The sequence below is a fragment of the Culex quinquefasciatus genome, chromosome 2, assembly GCF_015732765.1.
Source record: "Culex quinquefasciatus strain JHB chromosome 2, VPISU_Cqui_1.0_pri_paternal, whole genome shotgun sequence".
Taxonomy (NCBI): domain Eukaryota; kingdom Metazoa; phylum Arthropoda; class Insecta; order Diptera; family Culicidae; genus Culex; species Culex quinquefasciatus.
Genome location: NC_051862.1, coordinates 146,465,971 through 146,488,123, shown reverse-complemented (window position 1 = coordinate 146,488,123; position 22,153 = coordinate 146,465,971).

Sequence of the window (22,153 nt, the reverse complement as noted above, 5' to 3'; positions counted from 1 at the left end):
ATTCGGAACACCCACACATTCGGAACACTTTTGTGAAAATTTGTCAATAGGATGCAAGATGCAACTTTTCTGTCGACCCTACTATTTTTAAAACCTTTATTTGGACATTCTCTTGCTAGTTCACTAGTAAAAGTAGTTCTTTTAAAACAAAAACCTGCCTGTCATAACTATTTTATCCAGAGCAGCAAAACACTGCCTCCAAATTGCCTGTTCCATGATTGTGGAATGTTATTGTGCCTCCCACAATTGTGGAACACCAGAATTTAACTGATATTTTCACAAAAAAGTTATCAGACCATTCATGAAACATTACTAAGCATGAGTTTTATTGGTTGCATAGTGTGAAGTCATTATTTTGTTAAACATAAGTTCAAGGGTCAATGTTTTTCTTTAACAACTTGATATAAAACCTAAAAATGTTCAGCTGGTCTATACATCAATCGAAAGATCGCAAGAAAAGCTTTTACATGAAGGTTAAAGCAAATCATTATGTTCAATTATCAATTTTCTATGATTTGTTGAACATTGCACAGTGGTCCAGATCGCCAAATTAAGTGGAAAATGGATTTTCCGAAAAATGGTTAAGTTTTGGAGCTTTGTTGTCTTTGGAAGTGTTTTTGCAAACGGACAGGGGCAACTTTTGGTTTGGTTGAAAATAAGGGTGGGTCACGATGAGAGTGATTTTGAAAATCTAACTTTACAGGAATATTTTTGGGATTTTTATCCTTTTCTAAAAAGCTGTTGGGTTGTCAATTCAAGCAACTTTGTCGAAGACACCATAGTTTTATCTCGTAATCTTCACCTTCTATGACAAAATTTATAGAAAGCATCTGAGCAAACCTTCAAAAATCAGATTTTTTTAACGTGACAATTCAGGGTTGAGTTTTAAAGAAACGTGATGTTCGAAGCACTTTTAGAGCTCTAAAAATGAACATTTTTATTTTTGACATCTCAATTCAGACTTAAGGGTCAAAAAGTAGAGCCATTGTAAAGTAATAAAGATCAAACTTAAAACTTAAATATCTCGAAAAAGCGCAAGCCAAATTTGAAACGACAGGTTGTCTTTGAAAGGGGAGATCTAGCGATAAAAAAGTCTAATGTTCAAGGGAAAACCATATGGGACCACCCTAACGAAATTCTAAAATTTTCCAAATATATGATTCTTCATGTAATTTTGCCTGCTGAATCTGAATCTGCCCTCAGAATTGAGCCAAAAAAAAATATCATTTAAACCCAAATTATGACCAAAAATCGAATTTTCAATACTTTGGCTTAATTCTGAGGGCAGATTCATATTCAGCAGGCAAAATTACATGGAAAAACATATATTTGGACAATTTGAGAATTTTGTTAGGGTGGTCCCATATGGCTTTACCTTGAAAATTAGACTTTTTCAAACACACCTCTGAGGTTTTTTAGCGTTTGTAGTGCTAGATCTCCTCTTTCAAATTCAACCTTGTGCTTCAAATTTGGCTTACGCCTTTTCGAGATATTTATGTTTTAAATTTGCATCTTTTTTACCTTAAAATGGCTAAAACTTTTGACCCTTAAGTCCAAATTGAGATGTCAAAACATAAAAATGTTCATTTTTTAGAGCCCCAAAAGTGCTTCAAACATCACTTTTCTTTAAAACTTAACCCTGAATTGGCACGTTCAAAAAACTGATTTTTGAAGGTTTGCTCAGATGCTTTCTATAAATTTGGTCATAGGAGGCGTAGATTATGAGATAAACTTTTGATGTCTTCGACAAAACTGCTTGAATTAGCAAACCCAACAACTTTTAGAAGACGAAAAAATCCCAAAAATATTCCTGTAAAGTTAGATTTTCAAAATCACCCTAATCGTGAACCACCCTAATTTTCAACCAAACCAAAAGTTGCCCCTTTCCTTTTGCAAAAACACTTCTAAAGACACCAAAGCTCCAAAACTGTATTTTATTTTTATTTTGATAGTCTAATCTGATCTAAAAAAATCTAAATTTAATCTAAATTTCATAAATTTCATCACAGAAAAAAAATATGGTAATATTCATCAGGAAATGGTGACAGATTTTGTGTCAAAAAAAAGTGTACTATTACATAAGAAAATGATAAATTAAAAAAATTATAACTCGGTCAAAGATTGTTTGCCCATTCTATAAATATCTGAAAAGTTGGCTTTTGATGTTCCCTAAAACATATAAAAAATTTTTAAAAAAATAAAAATTGTCAAAATCAAATCAAATTATTCGCGAGATTTTACTCAAAACTAGGTGTTCGAAGGCTTGATTGTTAAGGCAATTGCAAACCTCTTTTTACACCTTAGCTTCCATCCACTCCGGGATTCGAACTGACGACCTTTGGATTGTTAGTCCAACTGCCTACCAGCGACTCCACCGAGGCAGGACCCAGGGAGACAACTCCTACACCTGGACTGAGTTAACGACCTAACCTTTTTAGGTTAGTCCGGGGCCAACATTTACTTCCCTTCCGACGGAAGGCGTGATCAGACAAATCTCGTCTCAAAATTTGCCACCGGGACCTTCTGGGATCGAACCCAGGCCGACTGGGTGAGAGGCAACCACGCTTACCCCTACAACATGGTCGCAACAAAAAATTGTATTTTTTGCAAATCAAGTTTTAGTGAGAAAAAGTGAAGTTAAAAATCACCAAAAAAAATTCACGGTGTACATATCATTTTTTTTTTCAGTCTAGTCCTTATCCATACCTACAACTTTGCAGATGACACCAAATCGATCAAAAAATTCCTTCAAATAGAATTTTGATAAATCATTTTTCTATGAGCAGCTGCCAAATTTGTATGGAAAAGTATATGGACAAACTAATGACGCAGAATGCCTTCTTTAGGCATACCGAAGGCACCAAAAAAATTTCAACCGGATTAAAAAATACAAAAAAAAAATCGAATGACCGAAATCTCAGAGAATTCCTCAACTGTTCTTGTTTAAAGAAAAAAAATCAAAATTGTTTGTAAATGTGTGTCTGTTAGTTGCAAATTGGAAACTCAAATCCCATCATGTGTAATTTTTATATTTTAATAGCAGGCTAATTTAATTAAACGGAAAGCATATTTCCCCCGGAGAATTTATGCCTTTTGCCTTAGACCTCTGTCTCGTGCGTCCATGTATCGGTCCATGGTACAAAGTTGGTGTTCTAGCTCTGCTGCCATGATGCCATTGCACAAATCATCGCACACCATGCAACAGCAGCAGCCAGTTTTCTACTTAATGGCTCTTTGGTCATCCAACTGCCAGCCGAGCTGCTAGTGTCAACGATGGAAAACCCATTGCCACCGGAATAAAAGCATTTCCCCGGGATGACCCACCACTTTTTAGTACCTTCTCCACCACGCCGCTCCAGCCAATCCCCGGCTGATCCTTTGCCGTTTTTGCCGCTCCGATAAATCACGGATTGGAGGAAACCATATTTTATTATCACTTATTTTCATTAATCATAAGTTTCAGTCGGCTGCTGGCGCTGCCACCATGCCGGCGGCAGCAACTATCATCTTCTTTTGATTGCGACCATTTTGCGCAGCAGGTTGGGAGGAGGAGTCCGCGCCATTTTACGGTGGCAGCAGAGCCCATTTTTGGACGCCGACCCGCCACCACCTCTGTGAAGATGGACTGGACTGAAACAAAGCGAGCCAACGTCAGGAAGTGCTCAAGACTCATCCCTTTGTCCACGTGGAGGGGCACCACGTGGAAGGCCACGTTATTGCGCTGTTGAATGAATGCCAAGTCAAGACAAAAATTTAATATTTATTACCTCCCGAGCGTAAATCAGCGTCCGGGTGCATAAATAGTGTGGCGTTTTTTCTACGGTTGTTCCTTCTTTGAAAAATGTCGTGGAAATGCCAGGGTGCTGGAGTCCACGGCAGCAAATAAAGGCACGAAGGAAGGAATTGTTTATCCAGAATTTGTCTGAATTACTGTTTTTCATTTGAAACAATTTGTACCGTTGTTACGTCAAAACTAGTTTATATCTGTTATTTGTATAATTCTCCGCCAACTCACACAAGTTGAATCCGAGTTCAACTTTTGGATATCTCGTGACGGAGAGCGGTACGAACCATTCCATTTTTTTTAAATTCGAAAAAGACGTGTTTTTCAATCATTTGCAGCCTAAAATGGTGATGATTTGAACTTTTGGTGTTAAAGGGACATTCATTAAAAATTTTACGCCCGATTTGATGATTTGATTATTCAACTGTAAATATTTCACCGACCAACAAAATTTCTGCGCAGGCTCAACTCGTGGGTAATCATGAAGTTTGAGGTCCCCAAAAACACGTGCACTTAGAATTTTTTTTAAATATATAGTCAGGGTAGAATCAGAGAGAAGGCAACTGCTACTACTCATACATAGTACATGCAATTTTTGCTTGTATTTAACAGCGACGAACCGCCCTAATTTTCTATTCAAATTTTGGAGATAAACCATTCGGCCCTGACTAAATATTTTAGAAAAATTCATAGGGCACGTGTTTCTGGGGACCCCAAACTTCATGTTTCCCCTCGGGTTGAGCCTGCGCAGCCATTTTTGTCAATTTTTGTTGGTCAGTGTTTTCAGCACATGTCATTTTATGGAAAAGTTAGTGTACTTTTTGAATCTGCAATAATTTTTTTCATTGCGAACAAAATTTTTCATTTAAAAATTTGGTGTTGTTATTAACATTGCACGGTTATTTGTTATTGTTTAACAATGTTGAGCAGTTCTCTACGGAATCGGTCTTTTTTCTTTAATTTTAATTTTTGTATTTTTTAATCCGGCTGAAACTTTTTTGGTGCCTTCGGTATGCCCAAAGAAGCCATTTTGCATCATTAGTTTGTCCATATAATTTTCCATACAAATTTGGCAGCTGTCCATACAAAAATGATATGTGAAAATTCAAAAATCTGTATCTTTTGGCAAAGTTGTAGGTATGGATATGGACTACATTGAAAAAAAATGCTACTGGTATGTTTTAGAGGACATAAAATGCCAACTTTTCAGAAATTTCCAGAATGGGCAAAAAATCTTTGACCGAGTTATGATTTTTTGAATCAATACTGATTTTTTCAAAAAATCGAAATATCGGTCGCAAAAATTTTTCAACTTCATTTTTCGATGTAAAATCGAATTTGCAATCAAAAAGTACTGTAGTGAATTTTTGATAAAGTGCACCGTTTTCAAGTTATAACCATTTTTAGGTAACTTTTTTGAAAATTGTCGTAGTTTTTCATTTTTTATAATTAGTGCCCATGTTTGCCCACCTTTGAAAAAAATATTTTTGAAACGCTGAGAAAATTCTCTATATTTTGCTTTATTGAACTTTGTTGATGCGACCCATAGTTGCTGAGATATTGCTATGCAAAGGCTATAAAACAGGAAAATTGATGTTTTCTAAGTATCACCCAAACAACCCACCATTTTCGAATGTCGATATCTCAGCAACTATAGGTCCGATTTACAATGTTAAAACATGTACATTCGTGAAATTTTCCGATCTTTTCGAAAAAAATATTTTCAAAAATTTAAAATCAAGACTAACATTTCAAATGGGCGTAATATTGAATGTTTGGCCCGTTTAAAATGTTAGTCTTGATTTTAAATTTTTGAAAATATTTTTTTCGAAAAGATCGGAAAATTTCACGAATGTTTCATGTTTTAACATTGTAAATCGGACCTATAGTTGCTGAGATATCGACATTAGAAAATGGTGGGTTGTTTGGGTGATACTTAGAAAACATCAATTTTCCTGTTTTTTAGCCTTTGCATAGCAATATCTCAGCAACTATGGGTCGCATCAACAAAGTTCAATAAAGCAAAATATAGAGAATTTTCTCAGCTTTTCAAAAATATTTTTTTCAAAGGTGGGCAAACATGGGCACTAATTTTAAAAAATGGAAAACTGCGACTATTTTCAAAAAAGTTACCTAAAAATTGCTATAACTTGAAAACGGTGCTCTTTATCAAAAAATCACTACAGTACTTTTTGATTGCAAATTCTATTTTACATCGAAAAATGAAGTGTAAAAATTTTTGCGAACGATATTTCGATTTTTTGAAAAAATCAGTATTGATTCAAAAAATCATAACTCGGTCAAAGATTTTTTGCCCATTCAGGAAATTTCTGAAAAGTTGGCATTTTATGTCCTCTAAAACTTATCAAAAAAAAAAAAATAATAAAAATAGTGTTTTTTTGCAAATCAAGTTTTAGTGACAAAAAGTAAAATAAAAAATCACCAAATTTTTTTTTACCGTGTATCATTTTTTTTTCAGTGTAGTCCATATCAATACCTACAACTTTGTCGAAGACACCAACTCGATCAAAAAATTCCTTCAAAAGATACAGATTTTTGAATTTTTACATATCATTTTTGTATGGACAGCTGCCAAATTTGTATGGAAAATTATATGGACAAACTAATGATGCAAAATGGCTTCTTTGGGCATACCGAAGGCACCAAAAAAGTTTCAGCCGGATTAAAAAATACAAAAAAAATCGAATGACCGAAAACTCAGAGAATTGCTCATGTTCTAAAAAGTTGCGTAGTCCATTTATTCACTGCACCGAGTTTGAACCAACACTTCCACCAACGTTATCAATCAAATAAGGCACTGCTGGTTTAGCAATGCACTTGCCAATGCCAAAACTTCCAAGCATGGAGAGCCTAACATAAACTTTCATTAGGTCTCATCGAAACCTTTCGGCCATAAATTCCAAAACTTGGACCGCCAGAACAACTCACCAGAATCATTCCCCCGTGCAGTATCGGTGTACCGGAAAGAGCTGGCTGTCAAAAAATACATAATTTGATAAAATATATCGAACAAAACTTATACAGTAATTTATAATCTACAAGTTCATCCCCTTCCACGAGCAGATCCACACACACACAGTTCACCTCATAAAATATTCTCACTTGAATGACTCATTTATAAACTTAATATACTGAAGAGGCTTGTGGGGGATGATATTCAGTGTCCGGAGTTCTCTCACATGTGCACTTTTGCGAAGAAACAAACCTGTCCCTTTCCGGCTTGTCGACTTGCAAGAAACTCATCCTGCCTCGGCTCGTATCCTCCAACGGAACAAAGTTCGGAACAATATTGGACATCCCCCAGTCGCTGCTGGTTCTAGTCTAGAGTACCAGAGGACATTCCTCTGAGCTCGGGCCATCAAGACGATGAAGATCCACCCGGGCCAAGAAACTGCTCTCCCAGAGATATATGCATGTTTGCCAGGATCTTTAGTTTATCCTTTTCGACCACCGCATATCATCGATGGAAAGGACACTACGGCTGGCAGGCTATATCCTACCCCAAGCCCACACAAACATACACTCCCAGGACATGGGAAGAAGTCCATATCAAAGTGTCCTTGCATAAGAGTGCAACTCTCACTACATATTTCTTAACGATTCGCCTTCTTGACTCTTGCGGTCGAGGATGAAGCAGCTTCTTATCCTTCTTGTAAGAAGGCACTCTCCGGCAAGGAATCCCCTACTGAAATGTGCATAAGCTCACGTGTGCTGCTACCAGGGAGTGGGGACGAAATTGTACAAGCATGAAGAGAATGTTATAATTCTTTGATAATAATAATTTACTACACTTGATTTGACTTTTGACCGGCCGCCAGTGAAGTTGTTTGTGTCCTCCATAGAGGTACGGATTTTCATAGGAAAAAATTGTTCACAAGTCCCAAACTCGATTTACCAAATTCCACCGAAGAAGCCATATCTCAACGAACCCGTCACCACGCCGGAACTCCACGTATCTCGAGCTCCGGAACCTCCTGCCGACCCAACTCTACGAAGACACAGTCCTACAATCCCAATAAATCTCGCCTGTTGTCGATTGTCCTCTGGCCGTTGGCGGGAGATGTGTGACGTTAGAGTCCTTTAGCCCGGCATCGACAGTCCTGCTGATCCTGGTGATGTGGTCCTTGTGGGGGGAAGTCCGAAAGATGTAAATGTTTCGGAAAATGCAGGAACAAGCTTTTCCGACTCGGTGCAGCCGTTGCTACTCTTCGGATGCCGTCGTCATACCTCTCCGGTATAGGACCTGGAAGATTTACAGACAGCTTTGACACCATTAATCAGAGTGCCTTGATTACAAAGTCTTGTTAGGTGCTTTTCGGTTTAATTAATATGAAACATCGAACGGGGAGACGTTTGTCTGGCAGATGCATGGGAAATCGGTTCCGAGAGTAAGATATGATCGGTAGAGACTGGCAGTAATATTTGCCGAATCAGCAAATTCAGATAACGGTTTTTATACCCAAAAACAACATAAATAATTTTCGTTTCAAACATCAATTCACCTTGATCTTGTTGTATGTCACGTTTTAGTTATTGACCTTGAACCTAGCCTTGAACATACGAAACTAAAGCACGCATAGTAAACAATTCCCAACATTAGGTTGAATTTGGTTGCTGGAATCCCAAGTTTAAATCAAAAATGTAAAAAGTAAACAAGCATGCCAGAGTGTCAATCAAACTGTATCTGACTAAAAATCCCGTACAAATTTTGTAGCAATTACAGTTGCAGTTTTTGGCAAAAAAAAACTAAAATACTAAAATACTAAAATACTAAAATACTAAAATACTAAAATACTAAAATACTAAAATACTAAAATACTAAAATACTAAAATACTAAAATACTAAAATACTAAAATACTAAAATACTAAAATACTAAAATACTAAAATACTAAAATACTAAAATACTAAAATACTAAAATACTAAAATACTAAAATACTAAAATACTAAAATACTAAAATACTAAAATACTAAAATACTAAAATACTAAAATACTAAAATACTAAAATACTAAAATACTAAAATACTAAAATACTAAAATACTAAAATACTAAAATACTAAAATACTAAAATACTAAAATACTAAAATACTAAAATACTAAAATACTAAAATACTAAAATACTAAAATACTAAAATACTAAAATACTAAAATACTAGAATACTAAAATACTAAAATACTAAAATACTAAAATACTAAAATACTAAAAGACCGCAATAGTAAAATGAGCAATTCTTTACCAAATCGGCTGATTTCGATCATTTTTATTTTCTGCATTTTTTTTATTTGGCTTAAACATTGTGAGGGCTTTCCTTATCACCTAAGAAGCCATTTTTGGCATTGTCCATACAAATCTCCTTACAATTTTGGCAGCTGTTCATAAAAAAACGGTACTTCAATATTCGAAAATCGTAAAAATTCGTAACTTTTCGAGGATTTTTTTTGGTTGATTTGAGGTCTTCAGAAAAGTTGTAGGTACTAATGAGAACTAATCAGAAAAAAATAGTTACACAGGAAAAAAAAATTTTTTTGGTCAAGGCCGTTGCAAATATTTTTTCAAGTTTATGTCCCTCGACTCTGGTCGCGGTCGAGGATGGGGACAAAAAAACAGCCCAGTTGTTTTTCTAATATCAGTTTTAAAAACGTCCAAGTATTGAAGAGAATTTTTTTCGCCGAAAAAAAACATTTTGCGATGCTGTCTATGGAATTCTACAAAAAATGGAAATATTTTTGATCAATCCCAGATATGATTTTAAACGCAAGGAAATGCATTTCTAATTGTTTTAAGTTTTTAAACTTCTGTTTCCTTTAAAATTTACAAGTTTTCGGAAAAAATATTTTGTTGTCCCCTGATTTTTCGGACCAATTTTGAAAGGGGGGGGGGGGCATAAACTTTGAAAAATATTTAAAATTTTTCCAAAACCCTATTTTTCGAATTTTTGAAATTTATTGTATTTTTAAAGGGACAAAACCCCGCATCTTTGAAGACATTCAGACATTTTGCCGATGAGTTATGATTTTTTGAAATGGTGATCTTTGTAAAAAGTTGAAATCTTGTAGGAGAAAGTTACATAACCCATTAAAATCGTTTAAAAAATCTGTCGGATTTTTTAGAATCACCTTATTCCAGGTCTTGACTGAGACTTTGATAGAAGAAGTTTTTAAAAAATTCTGTCTTTTAATGAAAAAAATTGATTTTAAAATTTTTGATTTTTCGTACGTTCTACTCAACTAGTGGGGCAAGATGAACAACCCGTAGGGGCAAGAGGAACAATGGATGAAAAAATATGCTAATTTACTAACAATTGAGGTATTATCACTTAGATACATCAGATTAGGCTGTATTTGAAACGTTTCTTTAATTTTTAGATAAAAAAAAATATTTTACTAAAAATTTTACTTTTTTTACGAAAACAAAAACTTAGATGATAAATAGTAAATTTCCATGATATTATTATATCGTATATGGACATTTTATTAAACAATTGTTTATCTGTTTTTAAGATCTTTTATGTATTTTTTTCACAATAAAATATATTGCTGCAGCAATTCGTATTTTTTCCATATTAAAAATGTGGTGGGTGCACTTGCCCCACCTAAACAAGATTTTTTAAAAGCTCTCTACAAAAATAACCAAAAGTTAAATCATACTTTATAATACGTGCAAGTAATTGGTAGGGACACTACTGATCTAGGAAAAAAGCATTTTTATAAAATGAGCCTTAAAACGAACCCTAAGCCTTATTTTGTATTTTCCAAATATTACCTAATACCTACCTAATACAAAGGTTTTGAAAAATACTTCATTTAATCTTATGCCCCGTGGCACTAACGTCGTTTTGGCGGTTATGTGGTAGTAGAATCAGCTAATTGCATTGCTAGCAACAATTCCTCATACTGGAAATAATCAAAATTGTTAAAATTACGGCCTTACGAGCGATTGCTTCTCTTGCCCCATACGGTCGTCTTCCCCTACTTACATTTTTAATGACCTTTTTTTTATGTTAAATCGAATTTGCAATCAAAAAGTACTTTACAAATTTTTTGATTAAGTGCACTGTTTTGAAAAATATAGCCATCCAAAATTAAATTTTGTTTGGAAAATTTCGATTTTTTTTTTTTTAATAGTTGCCATGATTGTTTTTTAAGTCTCACCCAAATTTTTAAGTTTTTTAAGTCTCACCCAAACAACCCTTAAATTTAAATGACTATACCTCAGCAACTGATGATCCTATTTTGACTGTTAAAAATGAAACATTCGTAAAATTTCCTACCCTAGTAACATTTTTAAACTTACAGGTTTTATCATGGTTCTGGAAACCCTCTTACGGCCTAAATAGGCTTTTATGGCCTACTTAAAACCTAAAATGTTACTAGGGTAATCCTTTCGTAATTTTCAATTCTGTAATTTTAGTTTATTTTTCAATTTTCCATTCGTAAATATTACAAAAAATATGGCAAATCTAAAAAAATAAGCTGTAACTTTATTTAATTCAATACCTCTGTGCTCTTTTATGCTAACTACATAGGAAAACCAGCAAGCTTAGTACAAAAGAGCACAGAGTCATCGCGCTACTGCTGCTTTTTATTTTCCTTTTTTTTAAGTTGGTGTCCCTCTAATCGTGCCAAAGTCAAGGAGGGGAGCCACAGAAATCATTTCAAATTGTTTCAGTTGTTTGAACTTCTATTGAAATCAAAATTTTATGTTTTTTTTTAAATGTATTAGATAATAGATACGCAAGTGTCGCAGTGGTCCGTGTCTGTTCACAGTAAAAAAAAAAATGTATTAGATTTTTTTAAAATATTTACAACGGTTTTAATATGTGAAGTAATCATCAAAAATTTAAGCAAATTGATGGGAAATGTCATTAAGATAACTTCCAATCAGACCCTGCAAAAGTAAGAAACCAGCGTCCATATTTAACATTTTCCCAAGCCATCATCGCGCAGAACTGCACCAAACTGCTTTCCGCTGCAGCAGCTCCGCTACGCGGCTAATTGACAATAAATAAGGCTCCGCTCGTAACTTATCTTCACACCATCATATATCACGCGCCGCCGTTGTAACAAACAGAAAACAAATTAGTTTAAAATTTCAGCTCTTGTTTTATGCGAAAAACGTAAGTTTTTGCTACTTATTTCCTCGTCTTCGTCGTTTTCCTCGTCATCGTGTTTCCCGCAGACCCCTCTCGTTTTGGTGTCATTTCGTCGTCGCACTTGGAGTAGTTGGGAGTGCTTTCGTGTGACGAATCCCTTTCAAGCTCCTGTGCTGCTTTCGTCCTGGGTGTGTAGCGTTGAGCAAACACAAAGCCTTGGAAAGGCACCAGAATGGCACCAGAAACTACATCCCCAACCCCCAACTCTTCCCTATAAACCCATCTACTACTACGGCTACGGTAAAACCCCGCTTGTTTGACAGTGATTGCCGACTCTTGTTTGATATCCCCATTTTAGAATTCAAATATGTCCAACGTCCAACCCAATACTGTACAGTGAAACACTATTTCTTTGCCAACTGCACCATTTCGCTAGCACCACCACCACCAGCGAGGGGAAAAAAGAGGTCCTGGGAAATCGTCCCGGCTGACACCGAGCTGTTGGTGCACACACCAACAAAGCTGGAGAAAAAGCAAAATGCGATACAAACTCATCATCATATTTCATAAAAGTCATTTCGTTTGCACAAAAAACAGACCCGGAGAGTTTGCTCCTCGACTTCGAGTTGTTCCCGAATTGTGCGCTTCTGGTTTCCTCAGGACTCGACGTCGACAGCTCTAGAAAAAAAAGAGTATCAGCAGCAGCAGCAGCACTACTTTTCGCCCGTGAAGTAATTGAATTTTGCTGTAAATGAAGGAAACTTGGGATAAAATAATTTCAGCCACCCCGCCGCCACCACTTGGCATCTCAACCCAATTCCTCTTTGCTAGATTGTGTGTTTGGTTGATTTTTCGTTCGTTGACGGAACTAACACATCTTCCGAGATCTTTTTGCCAGTCATTTTCACTTTTCCAGAGTTGACTGGGTTTCAGTGTACAGAAACTACTCTTGGAAGAATAAGGCGTCTCCATTCCCAAAATTTAAATCGGAACATAGGGGAACATGGTGTATAGAGGCTTTCAGTTGTCCATTACAGTGACAAGAAAAAAACAAATTTGTTCATTTTTAGGGATTTGTGAAAAGATCAACTCTTCACGCATTCTCAAGCGCTATGAAAAAAATAAAAAATTGACTATTCGGCAACGTTACACGGCCATGCGATCTACAGTATGTAAAAAAAGTATTTATACCCCTTGGGCACTATTCACATTATGTGATGGAACAAGTAAACAATTTAAAGTTTGACAGAAACCTAGTACTACGTTTTGTTCAGAAACTCATGCCGAACATTTTGCTACAAAAAGCTCATGAAAAGATTATTTCTATAAAAAGTTTTATAACAAATACTATTACAAAAATCAAAAAAGGTACAAAAAAATTTGTACACCTTTCGAAAAATTAACATAAATAAAGTTATTTGTTGACAAATTACCATAAATCCAATCTCCCAACTCCAAATAAGAATCCTTGACTGATTAATACAATAATTTGGATTGAATATAAAGTTTACTAACTACTTAGTATAAAAGTTTATATAATTTGGAAATTCTATATAAAACTAATCAAAACATAATTTTGCAAACTTTTAATTCAACTAAATGTCAAAATATTACTACTATAATTGCAAAATAAACATTTTGGAGTGGGTATAACACCGTTTTGGGGGTCTTTGTATCGATAGAATAGATTTTTCGTTGGAATTTCGTACCAACCCGGAATTACGTCGTCGGAAAATCCACCGGCATCCGAACCGGTCCACGATTCACAAGTCAATCTATGTCGCATCGAAAAGGGCATAAAATTTCCGATCTTTTGATACTAAAACATCTAGGTTTTCTGTAAAACCCAAGTTTTTAAATACCTAGGTAAATACGTTGTTATGGTTTCGTTTGAGCAACCTGCCAAAAATGTATGGACTTTCTTTTTTTTTTTTTTGTTCTCGTGGATCAAACTTACTATTTGCCCAGGTATTTAAAAACGTGGGTTTTAAAGAAAACCTAGATGAGTGGATATCAAAAGATTGGAAAGATTTTATGCTCTCTCCGATGCCACAAAGGTTAATTTGTGAATCGTAGACTGGTTTGGATGCCGGCGGATTTTCCGACGACGTAATTCCGAGTTGATATGCAATTCCAACGAAAAATCTATTCTATCGATACAAAGACCCCCAAAACGGTGTTATACCCACTCCAAAATGTTGAATTTGCAATTATATTGGTAATATATTGACATTTAGTTGAATTAAATGTTTGCAAAATCAAGTTTAGATAAGTTTTATATAGAATTTCCAGAGTTATATAAACTTTTATACTAAGTAGTTATTAAACTTTATATTCAATCCAAATATTTTTTTTATCACTCAAAAATGCCTATTTGGAGTTGGGAGACTGGATTTATGGTGATCTGTCAACAAATAACTTTATTTATGTTAATTTTTCGAAAGGTGTACAAACTTTTTTTGCACCTTTTTTATTTTTGTAATAGTATTTGTTATAGAACTTTTTATGGAAATCATCTTTTCATGAGCTTTTTTTTAGCAAAATGTTCGGCATGAGTTTCTGAACGAAACGTAGTACTAGGTTTCTGTCAACATTAAATTGTTGAGATGTTTCATCACAATATGTGCAACACAATATGTGTATCATTTTGCAATTCGTTCCAAAAACTACTACCGTAAAACGGGGTGACTTTGATAGGATTGAGATTTTTCCACGAAATGAAGAGAACAAATTAAATACGTACGTAATGCTATGGAATCATACTGATAATGGTAGAGAAGTGTTCAAAGAACTTCAAGAAGTAGTTTTCATAAAATTTTGAATTAATTTATAGTGAGTTAACTATAGTTAAGAAACTGTTGATGAATATCGGGAACCGTGGTATAGGGGTAAGCGTGGTTGCCTCTCACCCAGTTGGCTTGGGTTCGATCCCAGACGGTCCCGGTGGCATTTTTCGAGCCGAGATTTGACTGACCACGCCTTCCGTCGGACGGGGAAGTAAATGTTGGTCCCGGTCTAACCGGGTTAGGTCGTTAGCTCAGTCCAGTTTTAGGAGTCGTCTCCCTAGATCCTGCCTTGGTGGAGTCGCTTACAATAGAAAGGTCGTCAGTTCGAATCCCGAGGTGGATGGAAGCTTGTGGTGGTGTAAAAAGAGGTTTGCAATTTCCTCAACAATCAAGTTTCGAGTAGGAATCTCGCAATCGAGAACGCCAAGGCAAGCCTGTAGAGCGAATAATTTGATTTTTTTTATGAAGAGCAAAATTTTATTGTCATTATTTCACGAGTTTTTCAATAGACATGATTTCGAATCGAAATAAGGAATGCATTTACGGATTATTTGGACAATTTTCCACAAATGAGTTTGTAAAGAATGAATATTAAGAGCGAGTTTTTCACCAATGTGTAACAGGACGTATCGAGGTGCTCCGATTTGGATGAAACTTTCAGCGTTTGTTTTTCTATTCATGAGATGAACTCATGCCAAATATGAGCCCTATACGACAAAGGGAAATGGGGTAAAACGGGCTTTGAAGTTTGAAGTCGAAAAAAACACAAGTCATTTGCAAAAGCTATGAGAAAAAATCAAACCAATCCTGGATGTCTATGGCACATTTTAAAGTGCTTCAAAAGACCTTTCGAATGCATCTAAGAGAGTTGGAATTGATGAAGTTTTACGGAAATGCGAGCAATTTTAAGATTTTTATTGTTTTTTCGACTTCAAACTTCAAAGTCCGTTTTACCCCACTTCCCTTTGTCGTAGAGGGCTCATATTTGGCATGAGTTCATCTCATGTATAGACAAACAAACGCTGAAAGTTTCATTCAAATCGGAGCACCTCGATACGACATCTAGAACAAACCGAGCAATATTTACAAATACTGCCTCTTAAGTGTTTTTGAAAAATAATTCCAAAAATATCTTCAGATCAATAGACATTTTCAAAAGAACAAATTTCATATAAAATGTGATAACTTTTGATTTGTGCTTCGAATTTAGATTAAAATGCAGTATGAGTAAATAATTTTAGAAACAAAACTAGTTTTAGCAAATTTCAGGCAAAATTGTAACTTTTGTCAAATATCAACTCTCTACGAAATCGGCTATTTAAATATTTGTTCGCGTCTTATATGGGTAATTCTCCGCCAACTCACACAGCAGTTGCCCCGACCCCTCTTTGATTTGCGTGAAACTTTGTCCTAAGGGGTAACTTTTGTCCCTGATCACGAATCCGAGGTCCGTTTTTTGATATCTCGTGACGGAGGGGCGGTACGACCCCTTCCATTTTTGAACATGCGAAAAAAGAGGTGTTTTTCAATAATTTGCAGCCTGAAACGGTGATGAGATAGAAATTTGGTGTCAAAGGGACTTTTATGTAAAATTAGACGCCCGATTTGATGGCGTACTCAGAATTCCGAAAAAATTGTTCATCGAAAAACACTAAAAAGTTTTAAAATTCTCCCATTTTCCGTTACTCGACTGTAAAATGTTTTGAACATGTCATTTTATGGGAAATTTAATGTACTTTTCGAATCTACATTGACCCAGAAGGGTCATTTTTCATTTAGAACAAAATTTTTCATTTTAAAATTTCGTGTTTTTCTAACTTTGCAGTGTTATTTTTAGAGTGTAACAATGTTTTACAAAGTTGTAGAGCAGACAATTACAAAAATTTTGATATGTATACATAAGGGTTTGCTTATAAACATCACGAGTTATCGCAATTTTACGAAAAAAGTTTTGAAAAAGTTGGTCGTCATCGATCATGGCCGTTCATGGTCACCCGCGACAGACACGGACGACGAAACAAAGAGAAACGCAAAAAGTAACTTTTTCAAAACTTTTTTTCGTAAAATCGCGATAACTCGTGATGTTTATAAGCAAACCCCTTATGTATACATATCAAAATTTTTATAATTGCCTGCTCTACAACTTTGTAGAACATTGTTACACTCTAAAAAATAACCCTGCAAAGTTAGAAAAAACACGAAATTTTAAAATGAAAAATTTTGTTCTAAATGAAAAAATGACCCTTCTGGGTCAATGTAGATTCGAAAAGTACATTAAATTTCCCATAAAATGACATGTTCCAAAATTTTTTACAGTCGAGTAACGGAAAATGGGACAATTTGTAAAACTTTTTTAGTGTTTTTTTCGATGAAAAATACGTTTTTTCGGAATTCTGAGTACGCCATCAAATCGGGCGTCTAATTTTACATAAAAGTCCCTTTGACACCAAATTTCTATCTCATCACCGTTTCAGGCTGCAAATTGTTGAAAAACACCTCTTTTTTCGCATGTTCAAAAATGGAAGGGGTCGTACCGCCCCTCCGTCACGAGATATAAAAAAACAGACCTCGGATTTGTGATCAGGGACAAAAGTTACCCCTTAGGACAAAGTTTCACGCAAATCGAAGAGGGTTCGGGGCAACTTTTCCCGATTTCGTGTGAGTTGGTAGAGAATTACCCATATAAGACCCTTGCCTAATTCGACCGAGCCACGTAGCCCAGTGGTAACGCTTCCGCCTCGTAAGCGGTAGATCGGGGTTCAAATCCCGGCTCGGACCAACACAACTGGTGATCTTTTCCCTTCTGGAATCGATTGCTTAGTAAAGGGAAGGTAGTGTATCGTCACAAACTGGACCTTATCACGACACCTTAGGGAGGCGACCTATGGAATGTTAACATTAACCTTAACATGTTAACATTAAGTTGAGAATGAAACTGCCACTGAATCCGCTTTGTAAATGCCGGCCCCGATACTCTTCAAGGGTGTTCCCCTCAGGAACAGGGAAAGATTTACTTTACTTACCCTTGCCTAATAATTGGTCTAAATCCATCCTAAGGCCCAGAATGAAGGGTGGCCCATTTTGCCCCTTGCCCGTATAGTCCTTAAAAAAAATCGAGAATGCCCTGTTAATTGACAAAAACCTAGAATCCATATTGTTTTCTTGGTCAAAAAATAAACTCATGAGATGAACAACTTGGCCAAACCATAAATAAGGTTTGCAAAAATATTTTTTAAATATTTAAAAATTTTAAAGTGTTACTAGACCTTATTCCTTTACACCAAACATCCCTCCCATTAGCAAACAAAATCCCAAGCACTGATTCACACCGCACTTGTTTCCGGGGAAAAAGCATGGGGTCCAATGAAATACACAACTCAACAGTCACCAGGCGAGAGGCGTCATCAGCACCCCAACCCCCAGAAATCATCAGTCGGGAAAACCCTGCTGCAGAAGAAAAAAAAGGGACACCCAAGTCAAGGGTGGGTTTGGTACCGGAGTTCAGCTCGAAGTCCCAACGAGCAGTGTGGCAGTACAGCAGCAACACGTCTGGCAAAACATTTCGGGAGCGACCGGGAGATGGGATGAAATTTATGTATTTTGTTATATTTTAATTTGCAAATTGAAATCGTTAATGTTGTTTCGAGGTGGTCAGAAGCGCTCTGGCTCTGGCTCTTTTCGGGGCTGATGCAGTGCTTTTTTGTCAATCAAATAAACGGACCAGAGCCGCGAAATGGATTCGCTTGGGAAAATGAAGAATTGCATTTCCATTCCGCAGGAGTTTTTTTTCTGTTCGTTAAGTGGTCGTGAATTGTGTAGTAGAATTTGCTTTCAGTGATATAAATTCATTTATCATCGGGTCTCGCTTTGTGTCAGACGACTAATTAGGTTATCAAGGGTTTAATTGAATTCAAAAGAATACAAAACGGTGCAATGCTGGGTTATGAATGAAATTCAAGTAAAAAGATGTCAATATTTGAAAATGGATTGCTTTTGACAGCTTTTTGCTACAGTAATATAGTGACAATCAGACTATAAAAACAAACTATAAAAAGTAAAAAGAAAATAACACGTATAGATGTTATTTTCTTTTATTTCAAATGAACTCGTTCATAATTAATTGTGTTGAATGATAGATAGATCAATAAATCTTTTCAATCACCTAAACCATTAACCTGACCGGGTCAACACTTGAATAGTAATAAACCTACAACTTCCAATCACAATTGCTGCTAAATAATACAGCACCAAATCAACTTCTCAGTCACGACCAATCACCATTGTTGATGACCGCGGAAACCATTCTGCAAGGCAAAAACGGGTCTGTCCCAGAATTGAATTTTCCTCTCCCGAAAATGTCCATCTGCATATCGTCGACCTGTCTTTTATTACCGGCTCATGTCTCCTTCTGTGCTGTTTTACTAATGTACACCCGTTTAGGTAACCAACGACTAGTCAATCCCGGGACCTCGTCCATCCAGCGGTGTGGTCCACCACGGTTGGGCGGTAAAAATAGTCATAAAAATACATGAAGAAAATGGAATGGCCACGCGGTCGCGGTTGACTCTTCTTCTGAGGGGACATACATGAGGACACCACGTTTGCACACTTCAATAAGTAAAGCGATACACCATTTGCCACGTGCGAGCAGGGCTTCTTTTCCCCCCGGTGAAGGGGAGGGGGGGGCGAGCCGTTGATGGCAGAAGCCTGCCAACCCAAACGGGGAGTCCACGGAACCCGCCAAAGAATCACATCACCAAGGCGGTCGGCGCGAAGAACTCTCAATGTGAAAAGTTTGCAATTTTCTTTCAGCTGGCATGTATAATAAACGAAGAGGATCCGCGGTTCTGCGACATGCCAATAGTCGTACTTGTCTTCATACGGACACACACACGTAAACGTTTTACTTTGTATGGAAATTTGACAGAAAAGAGATGCCTCGGTTGGTGAATATGTTAATTCTTCGCCACCCGCAACTGAACTCGGTCGCGCAAAACGGTGGTGCCATCAGCCGAGAGATTTTTCCAATCGTTGAGCTTTGTCTCTTGTTCCAGGTATGGTTCATTACCATAGGATGTACACAGACGTCAGCAGTGTTAGAAACGTGTCGGCGAATCAGTCCCTTTTATAATGTTTTTGAACAAATAAAACATTGAAAACCGGAGTTTAGCAATAAAAATTTGTAAAAGTATTTTAGATTTCTGACATAATTCATTTGGTGTTAATAGGAAAACGAAAATAAAAATAACAGTATTTAACTCGTGCTTTAAAATATGTCACTGTAACATGATGCAAAAACCTGAAATGTAATCCAAAATTGCCTAAAAATTTGATTAGAAATGTCCCAAAAATTATGATGTTGAATCAAGTAAAACGTCATCCATAAATTATGTCATGTAAAATCGGCAAAAAATAATGTTGATGATTTTGTAACAAATTATATTTTTGCTACCTGATTTTTTATGAAAACTTTTAAAGGAAACAACAAAAACTTTTCAATATTTTGATTGAGCTTTAAAAGCATTTAAATTTATATTAATCATTTTCTCAAGAATGTCGTAATACCTGGCTCAGAAATTTAATAAAATTTAAAATAGATAACAAAAACAATAAAAAATACAATGAGCAAGCTCGTGACCAATGCATATTAATTGAGACATTAAATTGATGAAATTGGTGGAGAAAACTTAAAGCTGATTGAAAATAATATGCAATATGCAAAATTTTACAACATATTTTCAACGTATTTACAACATTTTGCAAGGTAATTAAAATTTCCGTTAAAATCGTTAAATTCTAAATTTGATTCCCGTGAAAAATAAAATTTTTGAGCGTGAAAAACGTGAAAATCGTGAAAATTTTTGAGCGTGAAAGCGTCAAAAATTCGGAACTCTGAGTACAGTTAAACCTCGTATAAGAGCGCCTCGCATATGAAACTTTGCATATACGAGTCATTCCACCTGATTCGGTTTTGTCGCAAGAGTTGCATATGCGAGGTACAGGGCTTATGGGATTTTGGCTATATGGGAGACATGGGCTATATTTTTATAAAAATCAACTAAACTATACAAATTTATAGTGTTTTGGAATCGTTATGAAGTCAGCTATACAGCTACACCAAATTTACATGGTTTACGATGTTCTAGATCATCCGAAACTTCGTCAAGTTAAGGCCTATGTGTTCAACGCCGTACAAGTATGAGTTAGGCGATTTGACTGTGGTTTTTGACCACAGATCATATCCGGATAGCCTCAGGGAGGTTCAGGGACTAGTCTACCGATGTGTGGTGATGTTCTGGGTCTTCTGTAGAGTCCCGGGAGGTACGTCCGATGGGTCTACCGCCGTAACACGGTAGAGGTCGGTAGTTTTAGACCTCAGATCATATCCGGATAGCCTCAGGGTGGTTCAGGGACTAGTCTACCGATATGTGGTGATGTTCTGGGTCTTCTGTAGAGTCCCGGGAGGTACGTCCGATGGGTCTACCGCCGTAACACGGCAGAGGTCGGTAGTTTTAGACCTCAGATTATATCCGGATAGCCTCAGGGAGGTTCAGGGGCTAGTCTACCGGTATGTGGTGATGTTCTGGGTCTTCTGTAGAGTCCCGGGAGGTACGACCGATGGGTCTACCGCCGTAACACGGCAGAGGTCGGTGTTTTTTGACCTCAGTTCATATCCAGATAGCCTCAGGGAGGTTCAGGGACTAGTCTACCGATATGTGGAAATGTTCTGGGTCTTCTGTGGAGTCCCGAGAGCTACGCCTGAAGGGTCTACCGCCGTAACAAGGCAGAGGTCGATGGTTTTTGGCCTTAGATTATATCCAGATAGACTCAGGGAGGTTCAGGGACTAGTCTACCGATATGTGGTGATGTTCTGGGTCTTCTGTAGAGTCCCGGGAGCTACGTCCGATGGGTCTACCGACGTAACACGGCAGAGGTCTATGGTTTTTGACCTCAGATCATATTCGGATAGCCTCAGGGAGGTTCAGGGACTAGTTTACGGTATGTGGTGATGTTCGGGGTCTCCTGTAGAGTCCCGGGAGTTACGGCCGATGGCTCTACCACCGTAACAAGATAGAGGTCGGAGGTTTTCGACCTCAGATCATATTCAGATAGCCTCAGGGTGGTTCAGGGACTAGTCTACCGACGTGTGGTAATATTCTGGGTCTTCTGTAGAGTCCCGGGAGTAACGGTCAATGGGTCTACAGCCGTAACTAGTCTACCGATATGTGGTGATGTTCTGGGTGTTTTGTAAGATTTCGGGAGCTACGGCCGTTGGGTCTACCACCGTAACAAGATATAGGTCGGAGGTTTTTGACCTCAGACCATATCCGGATAGCCTCAGGGAGGTTCTGGGGCTAGTCTACCGATGTGATAGGTCTTTTGTAAGATCTTGGGAGTTACGGCCGATGGGTCTACCGCCGTAACAAGATACAGGTCTGTGGTTTTTGATCTCAGATCATATCCGAA